Source organism: Cardiocondyla obscurior, linkage group LG14, assembly GCF_019399895.1.
Source record: "Cardiocondyla obscurior isolate alpha-2009 linkage group LG14, Cobs3.1, whole genome shotgun sequence".
Taxonomy (NCBI): Eukaryota; Metazoa; Arthropoda; class Insecta; order Hymenoptera; family Formicidae; genus Cardiocondyla; species Cardiocondyla obscurior.
Window position 1 is genome coordinate 2,404,356 of NC_091877.1, and position 14,157 is coordinate 2,418,512.

Here is a 14,157-nt window from a genome sequence, read left to right on the forward strand (position 1 = left end):
ACAAAGCGCTGGGAAATTAAATTTTTTGATCACGAATATACGCTGTTAGATTAATAATATTAAAAAATCTTTTATATCGGCGGTACAATTGCGGCGTCTTATCGATTGAATATGTTCAATTCAAAAAAGAAAACATTGAGCAAATATCGACATCGAGCATTCGATATTCATACTGCTCATAAGCTGTTATACTTGCTGCTATTATCGGCAGTAAGATGCCGGAGAAAATCGGTCGGGACGCGAAACAGCGCCGATGCAATAACGCGATACGACGCTTTCGTTTAGAGGTATAAATCGCCTGCGTTCGCAAACATAGACAATCCTCTCGTTTGCTTCGGTCAGCGAAATGATAAAAACTGCATTTTTAGAGAATGAACAACTGGGTTAATCTGAAATGTCAAGCGAAAGTCGAGATGACAGTTAGAAAGATTGGAAGAAAAAAAAAAAGGGAATTATCAAGTTAAGGGATAGAAGCGAGGGCGAGCCTTTGCCAAAAGGACGAAAGGACAAGCCGCGTAACTCGGATGACAAAAAGCTTAGTAATTAGAACTCGGGTCGTGCGCGAGAAAGATTCTATGCCGGACCGCTCCGCGTCGTCTCGTAAACGTCTTCGTGTTGGCGTATAATAGATGGACCCTTTCTATCCAAAGGCGCGGTTATTGATTCCGACGGCGATTAAAGCCGCGAACGCGTCTTTGCCCGCGGACGCGAAACCTCGATTATTCAATGGCGCTAAAGTCACGGACTTTCCGTCTGTAGAGACGGCTCCCTCCTCCCCCTCCCGCTTTTTTTCCTTTCTGTCTGTCTTTCTTTCTTTTTACGTTCAGTCGATGTTTTAAATATACGTACTTGACTGTCGGTGTGATTAGAGCGTGTCCTGTTTGTCTGGATTGAATGTTTAATCATCTTCTCTCCGCTATACTCGAGCGCGATCGAAGTTGTTGTTCCACTTTCGACTCTCTTGAAAGCGATGCATATTGCTTCTTCGGTGTTTGGGGCTACTTCGACATTTGCGAAAATTGGATATGAATATTCATTTTGAGCTTCACGCGAGTCGGATTACTTAAACATCAGGTATGTTTAATTCCGCGCTGAAATGGGGGTTTACGAGATTAATTTAACCATCCCAAAAAAGAAAAAAAAAAGAGAAACGGGCGAATTTTCGCGAGAATAAAAAAAAGACGCGTTGACAGTCGGATAGATCGGGAAAGAAAATTGTACGATTAAATAAAAATCGCAATTGCAATTTCGATTGCACATGAGAATAATTCATTAAATCTTTTGCGTTAATTCGAATATAAAAAAAGCTGATGTTCCAATTTATTCTTCGTAAAAAAATAATAATAATAATAATAAATTTAAAGTACGAACGAAAGTAAGTTACTGTCGATCGATCAATTTATCTCTCAAACTCGAACGTAGGACAGCAAATATATTTTGTAAATAATATTTTTCCGCGGCAATCGTTTGATTGTTTTCAACAAAGTCCACTAGGACACTCCGCGAATAGTTGGTGCTTCGGATCGACCGGAGGAAGCATGTCAAGGGGTTTAAAGAGGAAAGCTGCTGCGTCGAACAAGTATGAGAGCACGGAACTTCCCATCGGTGCTAAATTATGGATGGTCCCAGTGGGCGCTGGGTTCCATAGAAACTCTCATAGATGTGACAGACTCGCCCGGCGTCCATGGCACATGCTCATACGACCAAATTTACTTGCACCTAGAAGCTACGAAGCTACTAGCTGCTTCGTACTTTCCTCTCTCTTCGATCTCTAACTTTCGCGACCGCCAAGTAGTAGTTGAGTTTCACACGGTGGAAACTAAATCGACAGTTCGCACACACGGCTCGCGCTAATAGTCTGATTTGTCTTAACGAATTAACGCTTTCCCAGAGCTTACATAATACTTTGACGCGCGTTCGCGTATCGGTTCGTCGTATTTCGAAAAATTCATATGTATCCTGAGCATTTAAATGTGCATAGTTGTCGCACGAGATCGCCGCTTAATTAAATGTTAATCAGATTTCAAAAGCTCCTAAGTGAGAACGCTTCAGGCTGCGTCCCGTCCCCTAGTCTCCTAATAATCGATACGTCGCGCTGTTAAAAGACTCAAACGAGCTATATCGACAGGCTTCTCGTCTTCAGAGACCTTCTTAAATGGCAATTGTGGCTAACTATTGCCACGGGAAAGCGGCCGATTATTCGAAAATATTCGAGACGTTTAGTTATCGGGTGACGCGTAACGCACAGGATCATTGCGTCAGTCTCGTGCCATTGACTCGACGAATATACATATATATATTTTATATATATTTTATATATAAAATATATATATATATATTTTCGTATAGTTTAAAGCGCTTTTAGCTCACCTCGGATGTTCTTCCCCGGGGTATTTTCTCTGCGAGCTCCTCATACTTCTACTCTCATGCTGGCATGTCGCCGCGAAGGTACCACAGGGCGCTACGCATAGTTTTACAAATATTCCGCCCCTTGCCGGTGAACCGTTAATATTCCTTGCGGGAAGGGGGGGAGGGAGAGACAGGCAGGGAGAGAAAGGGTGAACGTATATGAGCACTCATGCATACCCGAGAATTAAAATTGTCCCGAGAAATGATGGAGTCGCGCAAAAGGAATTTTTATGCGAGCGAAATAAACGACTTTGTCGCAAAGCCTTGACGAACTCGATAAGCTCTATAGGGTATATTCACCGTGATCATCTTTAAAATCGTAAGATAGATTTAAACGACTAATAACAGCTTCAAGTGTGTCGTCGTCCGTAATTTTCCTCCACCCGAAGGCGCGCTGAACTCTTTCATCTACGGGCGCGTTTTGTCATCCGAGATGTGTAAGAAAATGCTATAAAGCGCCTGGCACGCGGTCGCCTGCGACCCGCTGCGCGCCTCTCATAGATGATTGATGGAATTAAAAAGTTTTCCGTCGGGACGTGTCCGGAATTAGCTTCGTGAACGCGCATCTCGCCGGCGGAAGAACGGGAAGGGAACTCGGCACGAAGGGCCCCAATACACGATTGTATTAAGCAAATCGCGCACTAGTTTAAGAACTTTGTTTAAATCGGATGTGAATTATGAACGGTCCCGCATTGAGTTGACAAGTCTTGGGTCGACAAGCCTTCGGGGGCTTCGACCGAATGACAGCGGCAGCGCGTATTTACGGCACCCCAGCGATTCGAGACCTTGGCTCCATTGATAAATCTGCGACTGTGCGACCCTTCTTTTTTTTTCCGATCTCGACCGATCGCACCCTCCGGCAAGGATACTCACCATCCATCCCGCAAAACAAGCTAATTCCCAGGACGTCCGTTCTGATACACTGCTTTCTTGGCTTAATTCCCCGAAGTCTGTCGTTTAATTTCGTTCTTACTACTGTGGCAATGTAACTCTTAATCTTCCTCTCTACGTCGCACTCTCTTCCTTCCTCTATATCTCTTCCACCCTCGGAACTAACCGAAAGAACGTATCCGCTTTCATAAGAGCGCTTGTACGAAAAGTTTCTTTTTAAGACGTTTTAAGCTCGAAGGACCAGTTTATTCTTGTAACATTATGATCGACTCATTTAACTTTCTTAAGTATAAAAATGTTTAAAAGAGAAAAAAATAACAACTTTATTATTTTAAGATTAACGCACAATTAAGTTTTGTATATTAATTTCGTAACGATTATCGCTTTAGTAGTTTAAAAAAAAAATGAAAGAAAATGGTAATTTATTGTACAGAATTTTAATTTCACAATTTCAACCTCGTTAAAACGGTTTCAAGCGTTAAAACGCCCGTGTAAGATCGGTGATAGACAAAATAACGGCCAACGCAACGCATTCTCCCAGCAAGGCCGCATTCAAACCGCAGAAATAAAATATGATGAATTTACTGGAGTTTTTCCACCGACGGGATTTCCGGGAACACCGAAAAGTAATCCGGGAAATAAAACTGAGCGGCACGTTAGTAAACTTGACGCCGGGCGAAGGTGTACGTTGCAAAAGTCCTGCGCGTACAACGAAAGAGAAAAATATGTCGCCGCGGCTCGGGCTTTTCTCTAACGTGCGAAACACTCGAAGTAAAATGCGCCGGCCATTAAAAATGCACGTTCCAGGAATGGAAAGGCAAGGAAAGTCGCGGACATATTTTATTTTAACTCACCGCGCTCGTTTTTCGATGCACTGTGAAAGGAGACTCTCAACAACCAGACACCAGCCGTGGCGTACATGCCGCGATCATGCCCTACAACTTATCCATATTCATATTTCTTCGTCCTTTCATTATGACTCCACGCACGAAATATGTCGGCGCGAGAACAAGGATAATCGCAAGTGATTCTTTTTCTCTGCAAGCTGCACGGAAAAAAATCTTTTTTTTTTTTTTTTTTTTTAACAACCGGTAAAGTTTTCAACCATTCTAGTATAATTAACTACATATACGTAATTACGTGATTACGTAGCTATAATTAATTTTTTTTCCCCTCCCGAGTTAATATCGTGGCGAGAGCACAATTAAAACTTTGTTAACGAACGGTTGACTAGAGAGACAAAATATGTAAAATGAAAATTGCACGCCTTAAGAATTTAAAAGCACGCTTGGGCTAAAAATTGTTTTTCCTTTGTATGATATAGACCGCTCGATTGAAACCGTCGAATTAAAAATCTGTATTAATTTTTTTTTTTGTCACTTCTCTCTGCCTCTGTCATAATAGCGGGGCACTCTCAGCGATATGTTGATGAACGCGTAAAGAATTGAATTCCAGTAATCGAGTAAAATAATGGTAGACAACGCGATGGGAGGGATATCCTTCAAGTAAGTCGTGATTGAAGACGCCCGGCGTGCTATTTCGTCCGTGAAAACGTAGAAGTGAAAATCGCCAGGATTTTACTCGGGAATAATTCAGCCAAACGATGCCGCATGACTGAACTTCGGCGAATAGAAGGGAAGGGAAGGGAAGAAATCACGAATGCAGTTTCGTGCCAGCGCACGGGACATTGGACCTTTGCCATATTTTTTAATTTGACCAAATGTTTTTGCTCCATTCACGGGCAAAGTTCGCGACGGCGCTCGTTCATATTGGTAACGCTTGCGAAAATCCGCTATCGCGCAAAACGACACGAAAGAAAAAAGATGGGGGGGAGGGACAAGGCGGTGGGAGGGTGCGAACCCGGTAGTACGCCGTGATTAAGTGCAGACCCAAAATTGACGAAATTTCTCGTATCACTGCGCTACGGCCATTAACGAGATAGCTTCAAACTTTCGGAACTCGCGCTTACGGAGAAACTTTGCTTTTCACAATCCCATTTAACCCTTAACAAATTAATAGTACCTTTTACATCGTTATATTGTATGATATTAGATTGTCCTAAGGCTCAATAAAATATACATTACGTAAATAAATTATCAATAAAAAAAAAAAATATTTGGGATGTAGATAGGCAACTGCTTTCCGGCAAACGAAGGATACGCAAACCCTCGATATGTACTGCATTTGAATAACTAGCGTTGACAAAAGTTTGACTTGGCCTGCATAGAAGAGTCGTTACACAGCGTGCACTTGTCGAAACTTTGCTCGAGCTCATGCAAAAGTGCCTGTATCGAACTTTCCACTGTCTTTCGCGTATTGCGATCAACGACTAGCGAACGATCCGAGCCTCACAAACACGCGGACGAGAACGTATACGAAGAGAGACCAGACTATTGATTCTGTTGCATTGGCAGCAAATAATTTACTCGAAAGTTATAGCTTTTAAAGCGTGGTTAATATTTTTATTAATGCCGGCAAAATCGATAAACAGCTTGGAGAATATATATATAAAAAAAAATGGCGCTAATGCAATTACAATCGTATTATCATTAAAGGATATTAACTCTGAATTCGGAAAAGCGTACACGTTTGAAATTACATCCGATTAGGAACACGTGGTAAATCTACTCAACCTCATACGAGGATTTGCCTCCCGCATTCGGTGTTTGGTCGCGCCCGGATGTCAATTACAGCCTCGGGATATAACGTCTGAAATCGTTTAACCGATCCTTTCGAATATTATTATATTGTAAAGATCAAAAGCACGCATACATATAAATTTCACGTTTGCACGCCCCTTTAAATTTCCGATTATCCTAATTATTACTGCCCGTTTCGGTTTTATTTCAAATATTTTCTATCCAAAATCTCTGATCTTTCGAACGTCCCAGCGAGAATATAAAAGAAATCACATCCACGACGACGCGTTTTATTTACTTTTTTTTTTTTATTACGTATTATTACGTGTTATTACGAACAATCATGAGTTCGATTACGTCATTAATGTTGCACGGTAAACTGAATTCAACGACTGACAATTTTTTTTTTCCCTTCCTTTTCTTTGGAGTAAACTCGGTCAACTTGAACGGCGAATAGGCGATTCATTCGATTGATGGCTCGCGGAGAGCACGGCTGTGATGCGCGCAAAGCGGAATTATTATTTCGAAACATTTGCATGACAAAGTGCTTTATCGCTCGCCATGCCGGCGCTTCGTGAAAGAGAGAAAAATGAAGCCGTGTGCGCGTTCGTCACGGTTCCGCTGTCTGCAACACTTTACACCGAGATGGTACTGGACCGTTTGCATTCGACCCGAGCTCAACTCCGCATGAAAAATGCATCCGGCGCGTACCGCTATCGTGACGAGCCGAAATTAACATCTCGATTGTGCCGGCGTGCTATAGATTTTATTAGCTGGTCTCAAACGGGATTGCGGCGGATAAACGAGCGCGCGAAATCGATCGAAAGAAATCCGAATAAAGTTTGGAAGAGACAGTGCCCGTTAATACCTCTCAGGACTGTGATATCGATCTGTAATCGCGAATTCTTACTAACGAGCACGACGTTCGTTTTCTCATCGCACCGAAGAATGATCCTCGACTCAAAACTGCGGTGCGCGTTGATTTCACGCGCAATTAACGTCTCGATTCTAACTTGCGTAAATGATTAAGCGAAAATAACACACGCAAAGTGTAATATTTTAACTATTATTTAAAAAGAAAATTATGCAAAAATATTAAATATGAAGTTATAGAAAAATTCATGTTTCTTATGCCAACTTTAAAAGGCTAATTTATAAAACACATGTACTGCTATGAAATCAGTTTAACCTATATTCTCGTAGAACATCACTAGGTCAAAGTGCACGACTATGAAACGAAAAACACGGCCAGTATGTTATGTATGTATTTTCATATGCATATACATATATATATATGTAGTATATGCGCGCGTGCAATCGACGCAGAAACCACTAATTGAATTAGTTCGTTAATTTGCCAGGCTTACTAACATCTCTACGCATTATATCCATTCCCATTCATTTAACTTGGAAGAATAACGCTCTATCTTATTCACGGTAATATTTTTTTCTATTAACCGAGACAATTATGTGTATTATATAAAAGATGAATCAAATTACCAAACGCGATCGAATATAATTGAAATCATTACTTGATACAAACAGAAAAAAAAATAATGTGCAAAATTAAAGTTTGATTAATTGTTCTTTTTTTTATATATAAATTAATAATTCGATAATAGGTATTTATTAATACTACGTTATTATATTTTATACAAAAATGGGTTATTACATTTTTTTATTAATTTTTTTTAATCGCATTGTCGTTAGCTAAATGTAATATATTTTAATATTAAATGGCTGTGACTCGATTATGTATGCGTAAGAAAATAGAGCAATACAGTGGATGCAGTTCACTCGACTATGGAGCGTAACACCACTAGTTCACAGTGAACGGCCAACTCGGTCGCTTTAAACATTGTCCGCAACTGCCAGCATATTGCCCGCGGAGTAAAAAAAGCTGCAAGCAACCAGCCTGCTTCCTTTGAAGAATTAACGTCTCGGTTGTACGCTTTCCGATTGATCAGTGAACATTAACTTTATTATTCTAGATTCGACGTACGTACGCTATAATCGTTGTTTTTCTCCACTGGCAAAAGAAATATATATAAAGATATATAAGAATTAATTTTACTTGCGTACTAATAGACGCGTCTTTCTTGCTATTTTTTTTTTTTTTTTAATTATACCTCAGTAAACTAAGAATAATGAGGTATAAAAGTCGTGAGCTTTTAATCAGTTATTCATATATAATTGTGCACATTGTTTGTCTTTATATCACTTATTACCGACAGGTAAATAAATAGTGTGAAATGGAAATTCTTTTCGACAAAAAGAGCTAAGATAGTTCGTAAGTTAAAAAATTTTCACATATCTACGATTGCTAATAATTACTCTCTTACTGCTTTAAGTACTTATATAATATGTTATTACATGCAAAGGGCGTTATCATACGATACGCACATTTTTTTTTTTTTTTTTTTTTCGGAAATTATATCATTCTCGACGCTATTCACTGCTTTGTGCGGAAAATTCGTTAAATTTAGTCTTCCGAGCATAATCAAGGGTACTCGTGTGGGAGTATGCTAGTATAGAGAACTAATTTCATAACGTGACCCGACGTAAAAGCTTATGGCGGATATAAGAATCGCAATAACTGGCATTATACGACGCCGGCGAAGCGTTTACGGGAATTACGCGGCGATACGGTAGCTTTAACTGATTCGACGAAACCTCGGCTTAATAACAAAATACGTTTCGCTTTATGACTTAGGCAGCCGGCAAGGTGGCGCCGACATTTTTCAGCGTGTAAACGCGTTCGAGAATTACGAAAATTGGGACCCTTTCGTGCCAGCAGAATTGGACACTCGTCTCGAACAAGCGAGTGTATCGTTTTCGGGTAGACCGTGGCCGGAAATTGATCCTACTCGCCCTCCGAGAATATCCTGTTTCCTACATTTCTGAATTTTTATATATCGCGGTTGGCAGCCAGTAATCTGATTAAACGCCCCATATAATTTAACGATGGTTCTCGGTCGACAAAATAATTTACCCTCCGCTCGCAATTGGGTGTTAAAACGCAGAAATGGAGCTTGAAGAGTATCCCTCTCTCTTTCTCTCTCTATCTCTCTCTCCCTCTCCCTCTCTTCTTGGGTCACTTCACCCCTGAAACGTATTGGCACGATAATGAAACTTCACGCGCCACTAGTTTGCTTGCGTATTTTTTCTCGTTATATATCGATCTTGCCGATAATTCGCGTTTATACCGTGAAAGTTGACCGTTCCGCTTGCTATTAAAAAAATCAATTGATAAAAATTAAACGCGTAAACTATCCGATAAAAGAATATTGTCAAGTAAAAAAAAAAAAAAAGTATCAATTAATATATCCTTTTCATATGTCAGTAAAGGAAAATATTTTGAAATTTTTAACGTAACTTATTTTTACGCAATTGCACAAGTAGTTTCGTTTTTTTTTTTTTTTCTTTTTTTTAGAATATTATTACCTAAAGCTCTTGCATTAATTCAGATAGATTCATTAATGCATAACTGCAACACTATTTAAAGCTTTCTCTTTAACTGTTTATAGGGCAGAAAATCAGGATTATTCATGCAAAGTTATATCACCGGAAGAATATACATAAAACATATATTTTTTGTTAGGCGAGCGCCTTCCTTTGTGTTTCTTCTAAATTATAAAACATCTAATATCACACGGTTGCCCGGGTATCGCCGATAAAACATCGAGTACGTAGAGTGGGCACATTGATTTTTTTTTTCTTCTTCTTTTTTTTTATGTTGATTTATACCGTGAAAGGTTATCAAAAATTTTCTTTTCATTAACAGTTTAAATCGACCGGTTTAAATTATGTACGAATTCATTAAATTCTCACGCGTCACAATAAACGATCTGAAATATTTGATAACGCAAATATTAGTAAACTATTAGCTTGATGTTTGGTGGCCTAACTTTCACGAACCCACCTAAAGGAATTATGGTTATGAAATAAATATGCCGCTTCGGGTGTTCCGGCAGTTTGCATATCCGATATCAGCTCGCGCTTTCGCACGTTCAAACAATATTAATGTTACAAACGGAAACCGTGTTCGGCGGCGCACAATCGACTATGCCTATCGGCTATCAATTTACTCGATTCCACCTGCATTTATATGCGGTAATCAATCAAGAAATAAAGAAAGCATTCAAAAGGATCTTTGACAAAATCGTGTAAAAAAAAAAAGGGGGAAAAAGAAAAATGAAAGAAGGAGATATATATGTAGAGAAGTCAGTGCAACGAGCTGCAAAGTGAATGCGCCACAACAGAGTCGGGCATTAATTCAAATGTAAATTTTATTTCGTACGCAAACGCTTGGCAGATACGATCATAAATTTGAATAATATCAACGTAGTTCCGATCGCTAAATCATACGTCGTCAAACGTAGGCGAGGCGATTGACTGACAATGACAGTTATTTCGCACTTGATAGAGCTTCTTGCAAATAGCTGTGTCTTTTTTTTTTTTTTATTTCACGTTACGGAGCGTGCTCGTTGCTTCACCTTTGCTTTTTCTACGTTAAAGAAAATTATTTTATGCACTTAATAATTTTCATCTACGAACTACGGTGTATGTATTTTATTGGTACTTTAAGTATCTTTCTTAGCGTTTAAATTCGTCTAGGGTCAATTTTTCCTGCAATTAGAAAAAACATACGTTTTGGGGTTTTGAAATTAATGTTACAAAAGTAATTATAATTTTTAAAGAAAATAAAATTATATATAATATTGCCGAAAATATAAAATTGTAGGTATTATATATAGGTACGCAATCGAGACAAACTTTAATCAATGAATTGATCGTCATAGAATGACGTTGAATGACGACGCTTCCGGAAATGCTGGCGCGTCAGCAGGTTTCGATCGCTTGCATTTCCATAGAAGCCTGAGTTCGTTCAACACGCCGGAAGTGTCGCGCTTCATCCGGAAGTGTCACGGCAAGGACGAAACGACTCGGTCGAGCCGTCGATGAAAACTTTCTACTCCGTACTCATTTTCACGATACTCGTCGAAAATTGGAAAAAAAAAAAAAAAATAATAATAAAAGCACCCGTAGTCCTGCTGTCGTTCGTCTCAGTTCCGACGCGGAAGCGCCGACGAGAAGCCAACGATTTTTCGCCGTCATTTGTACAAGTTATCGCAGCTTTTGTTGACCAAGGGTCGTTCTTCAAAATTATCAGGTGAAAAGGAAGCGTAGCGCGCGCATCACCGACAATATTTCCGCGTTGACGGTTTCGGTCGCGGTACACAACGAGTCACTGCGACACCCAAAAAAGAGGGAGCGAGATGGGAAAAGAAAAACAGACCGTACGAACGAGAGAGAAAATTCGTGACACAAATGCAACCGGATTTATTGCGCATGTAGGGACGATGACAGAGTGCACTTTAAATCTTGCCCTAAATCGAACCGTGGATAACACACGCAAAGGTGTATCATCGACCTAAAAGCTCAATCACACGACCGCATTATGAAATACTTTTTATCCGCGACAAGTACGGTCGGCAAAGATGTCGATAACGAATTGAACGTTTAACTTACGTGACGTTATATTAAATCTGGTTGATATAAAGCAAAGCTTCACTTTTTTATTTTTGGCTATATGAACAATACACAAAAAAAAAGAAAAAGAGAGAGATAAATTAGAAAAATTTTTTGCTCGCGCAAATATAATTGAACTCTTTGAAAATTTATGATTGATTTATAAATGACAGACATAACTTTGACTACGGGATTTTATAGAAACATCAATCCGTAAAATACAGAAGAAGACTTCGTTTGTAATTTAATATTGGGGGGAAAAAATGCCAAAAGCACGTGTGCGCGTGTGTGAACGAATTTGACTATTCTATATTCAACGATTGTTCATTACATTTGCAATAAAAATAGCGCATATCATCGCGCTTTATGTTTCTCAGTACTCTGCAAACATTTTATATTTACAATCTAAATAAGTGGTGTCTCGTGGCACGACACGTGTCAGAAAAGAAAAAGTATGATGCTGGAAACTGAAAATTGTACATTATTTCCACGTCATCTTTAGATGCAAGCCATCCTTCTATCATGCCGAAGGAAAAGCGAATGTACATAGAAATAGCAGAATTTTTATTATTACGTGTCAGACACCGAACCAATCGCTTTTTTCACGCGTTTCGATCGCATACGTCGATGTTAAAAAGTAACAGTATCTCCTTAAAAGCATGGCTGTTTCTATTGCATATTTTTAGCGATACTGCAAAAATATAAACAGATTTCGACACGTGCGCGAAAACATAAATTTTACTTTAAAGCACATTTTCTTTTTTTTTTCTTTTTTTCTTTTTTCGCTATTATATCATTAATACAGGCCAAATAAAGGAAAAAAATTTAATATTTGCCATGTCATCCAACGTGCAGCGTTGATAGGAAAGCGATTCAATAAATACGGATAATCAAATAAAGATTTATGAAGCGTTCTACCATACAACTCGTCGTCTATGCAGATAAAAATATTGAATATACTGTCGGTAATAGATGGGATAACAGGCATTAAATATATTTATTGCGTAACAGCACATTTTCAGAAATGACAGATCGGCCGTTTGAACCCTTTCGCACTTTCGCAATTCTTTAGCCGTATCAATTAAAAGCAGATTGAATACAAATTTAAACAAATATTAACTTGAATTTAGTCGTGTATAAAAATGTCAAATAACATTTCGGATATTTGGATAATCTTCGAAATTAGTAAAGAACTTTTTCAGCGGATGAAACATTCATTAGGGAACTATCGGAATATTTTGTGAATGTTTTATAAAGAATTAACGGTTTCGATCAAATGTATTGAGCTTCGAATTATATTTTATGTAAACGCATTTAAAATGTAGCAAGTTTTCACACAATGCGTGGCGATGGGTTTTAATCAACTTGATTAAATATCCAATAATATTATTATCGTCTCGTATGGTTTCACACTAATGCAATATTTCTCGTTCAGCACCCAAAAGTATAATTATAATAATCATGAACAAAATATGAAACAATTAGGTCGCATTAAAAACATGAACAGTTTCTCGGGGGGGAAAAAAAAAGAAAAAAAAAAAATTAATTTAAATGAGTCGGTGCAATCCGGTCGTTATTATTAAATCTTGTTTCAAGACACCTCGCATACGGATACAAATAAAATACATACATGTATATATAGACATTCATACATACATACATAAAAACGAGGAATAGGATTTGTTTTAAAAGAGCAGCTGCAGACGATTGATCTGTTTTGGAAAAATCTTAAATCACCAACGTGTAAGAACCAAGCGGGCGCAATGGAAGTAGAAGAGGAAAAGAGAAGTCAGATGAGCGTAGGAGGAGGACTACGCCCAGGCCCTCTCTCCACCCCCGTGAAAGCACTCCGACGTTTTCGCACGACTCCGTAGGAGCTTTCGGGTGGCTTTTCCTGAAGAAAAGTTTAGGGGACGAGGCAATTTATCCTTCGCCTCGAGTAAGGACACGGGCGTCGCGGAAAAATATCCTCGGCGTGTATTTAACTAGAGGGGTTGAGCTCGATCGATCGATCGTTCATTTTTTTTTCCCACGCGAGTTGCTCGGAGTCACTCGTAAGTGAAACACACGAGGTCTCGTCCGGCGTTTCAATTGAAATCAAAGGAGCGTTAAATTGATAATCAAGTTGTAACTTGACAACACGCTTTTCTGCGATATACATCGCACCCCCCGAGTCTTAGCGGGATAAAAACGCTTGCGAGAAAGAACGTGAAAACAATACAGGAGGATTTAAATAGCGTAATTGAAATAATTTTAGGTAATTGACCATACGAATTATTACGAAATTATTTCTAAAATTTGAATTGTACGAAAATCTGTCGAGTTTTATTTTACTGACTTTTTAAATTGTTTTCCAAGTTTTCGTAATTACTAAATAACTGAGAAAGCTGTCGTATTTCTGGCCATGATTAAATCGATTTTTTAAATCATTAATTGCTGACTAATTGTTTCGCAGCAATAAAGCGTGGTGTAAACAATCAACGACCGTTGGAGTATCGATTAATATTCGAACAACCCCACATTTTTTTTTTTTTTTTTTAATAATTTTAATTTATTAAAACATGAAACAATCATATTTAAATAGCGCAGATTTAGTAACTTTACATTTTTTAGATTCGATTTCAATTAAAGGCATTTGACACTTAATTAGCGTGGAATATCAGCCAGTGATAAATACACCAAAAAA

General features: G+C 38.6%; 2 protein-coding genes across 3 annotated transcripts in view; one reads left to right on the forward strand and one right to left on the reverse strand.

Moving 5' to 3' along the window:
* Nachralpha1 (nicotinic acetylcholine receptor alpha1) overlaps positions 1-14,157 on the reverse strand; it is a 93,968-nt gene that overhangs the window by 76,776 nt on the left and 3,035 nt on the right. The window lies entirely within an intron of this gene.
* The window catches only part of Nachralpha2 (nicotinic acetylcholine receptor alpha2), a 65,633-nt gene that overhangs the window by 36,257 nt on the left and 15,219 nt on the right, over positions 1-14,157 (forward strand). The window lies entirely within an intron of this gene.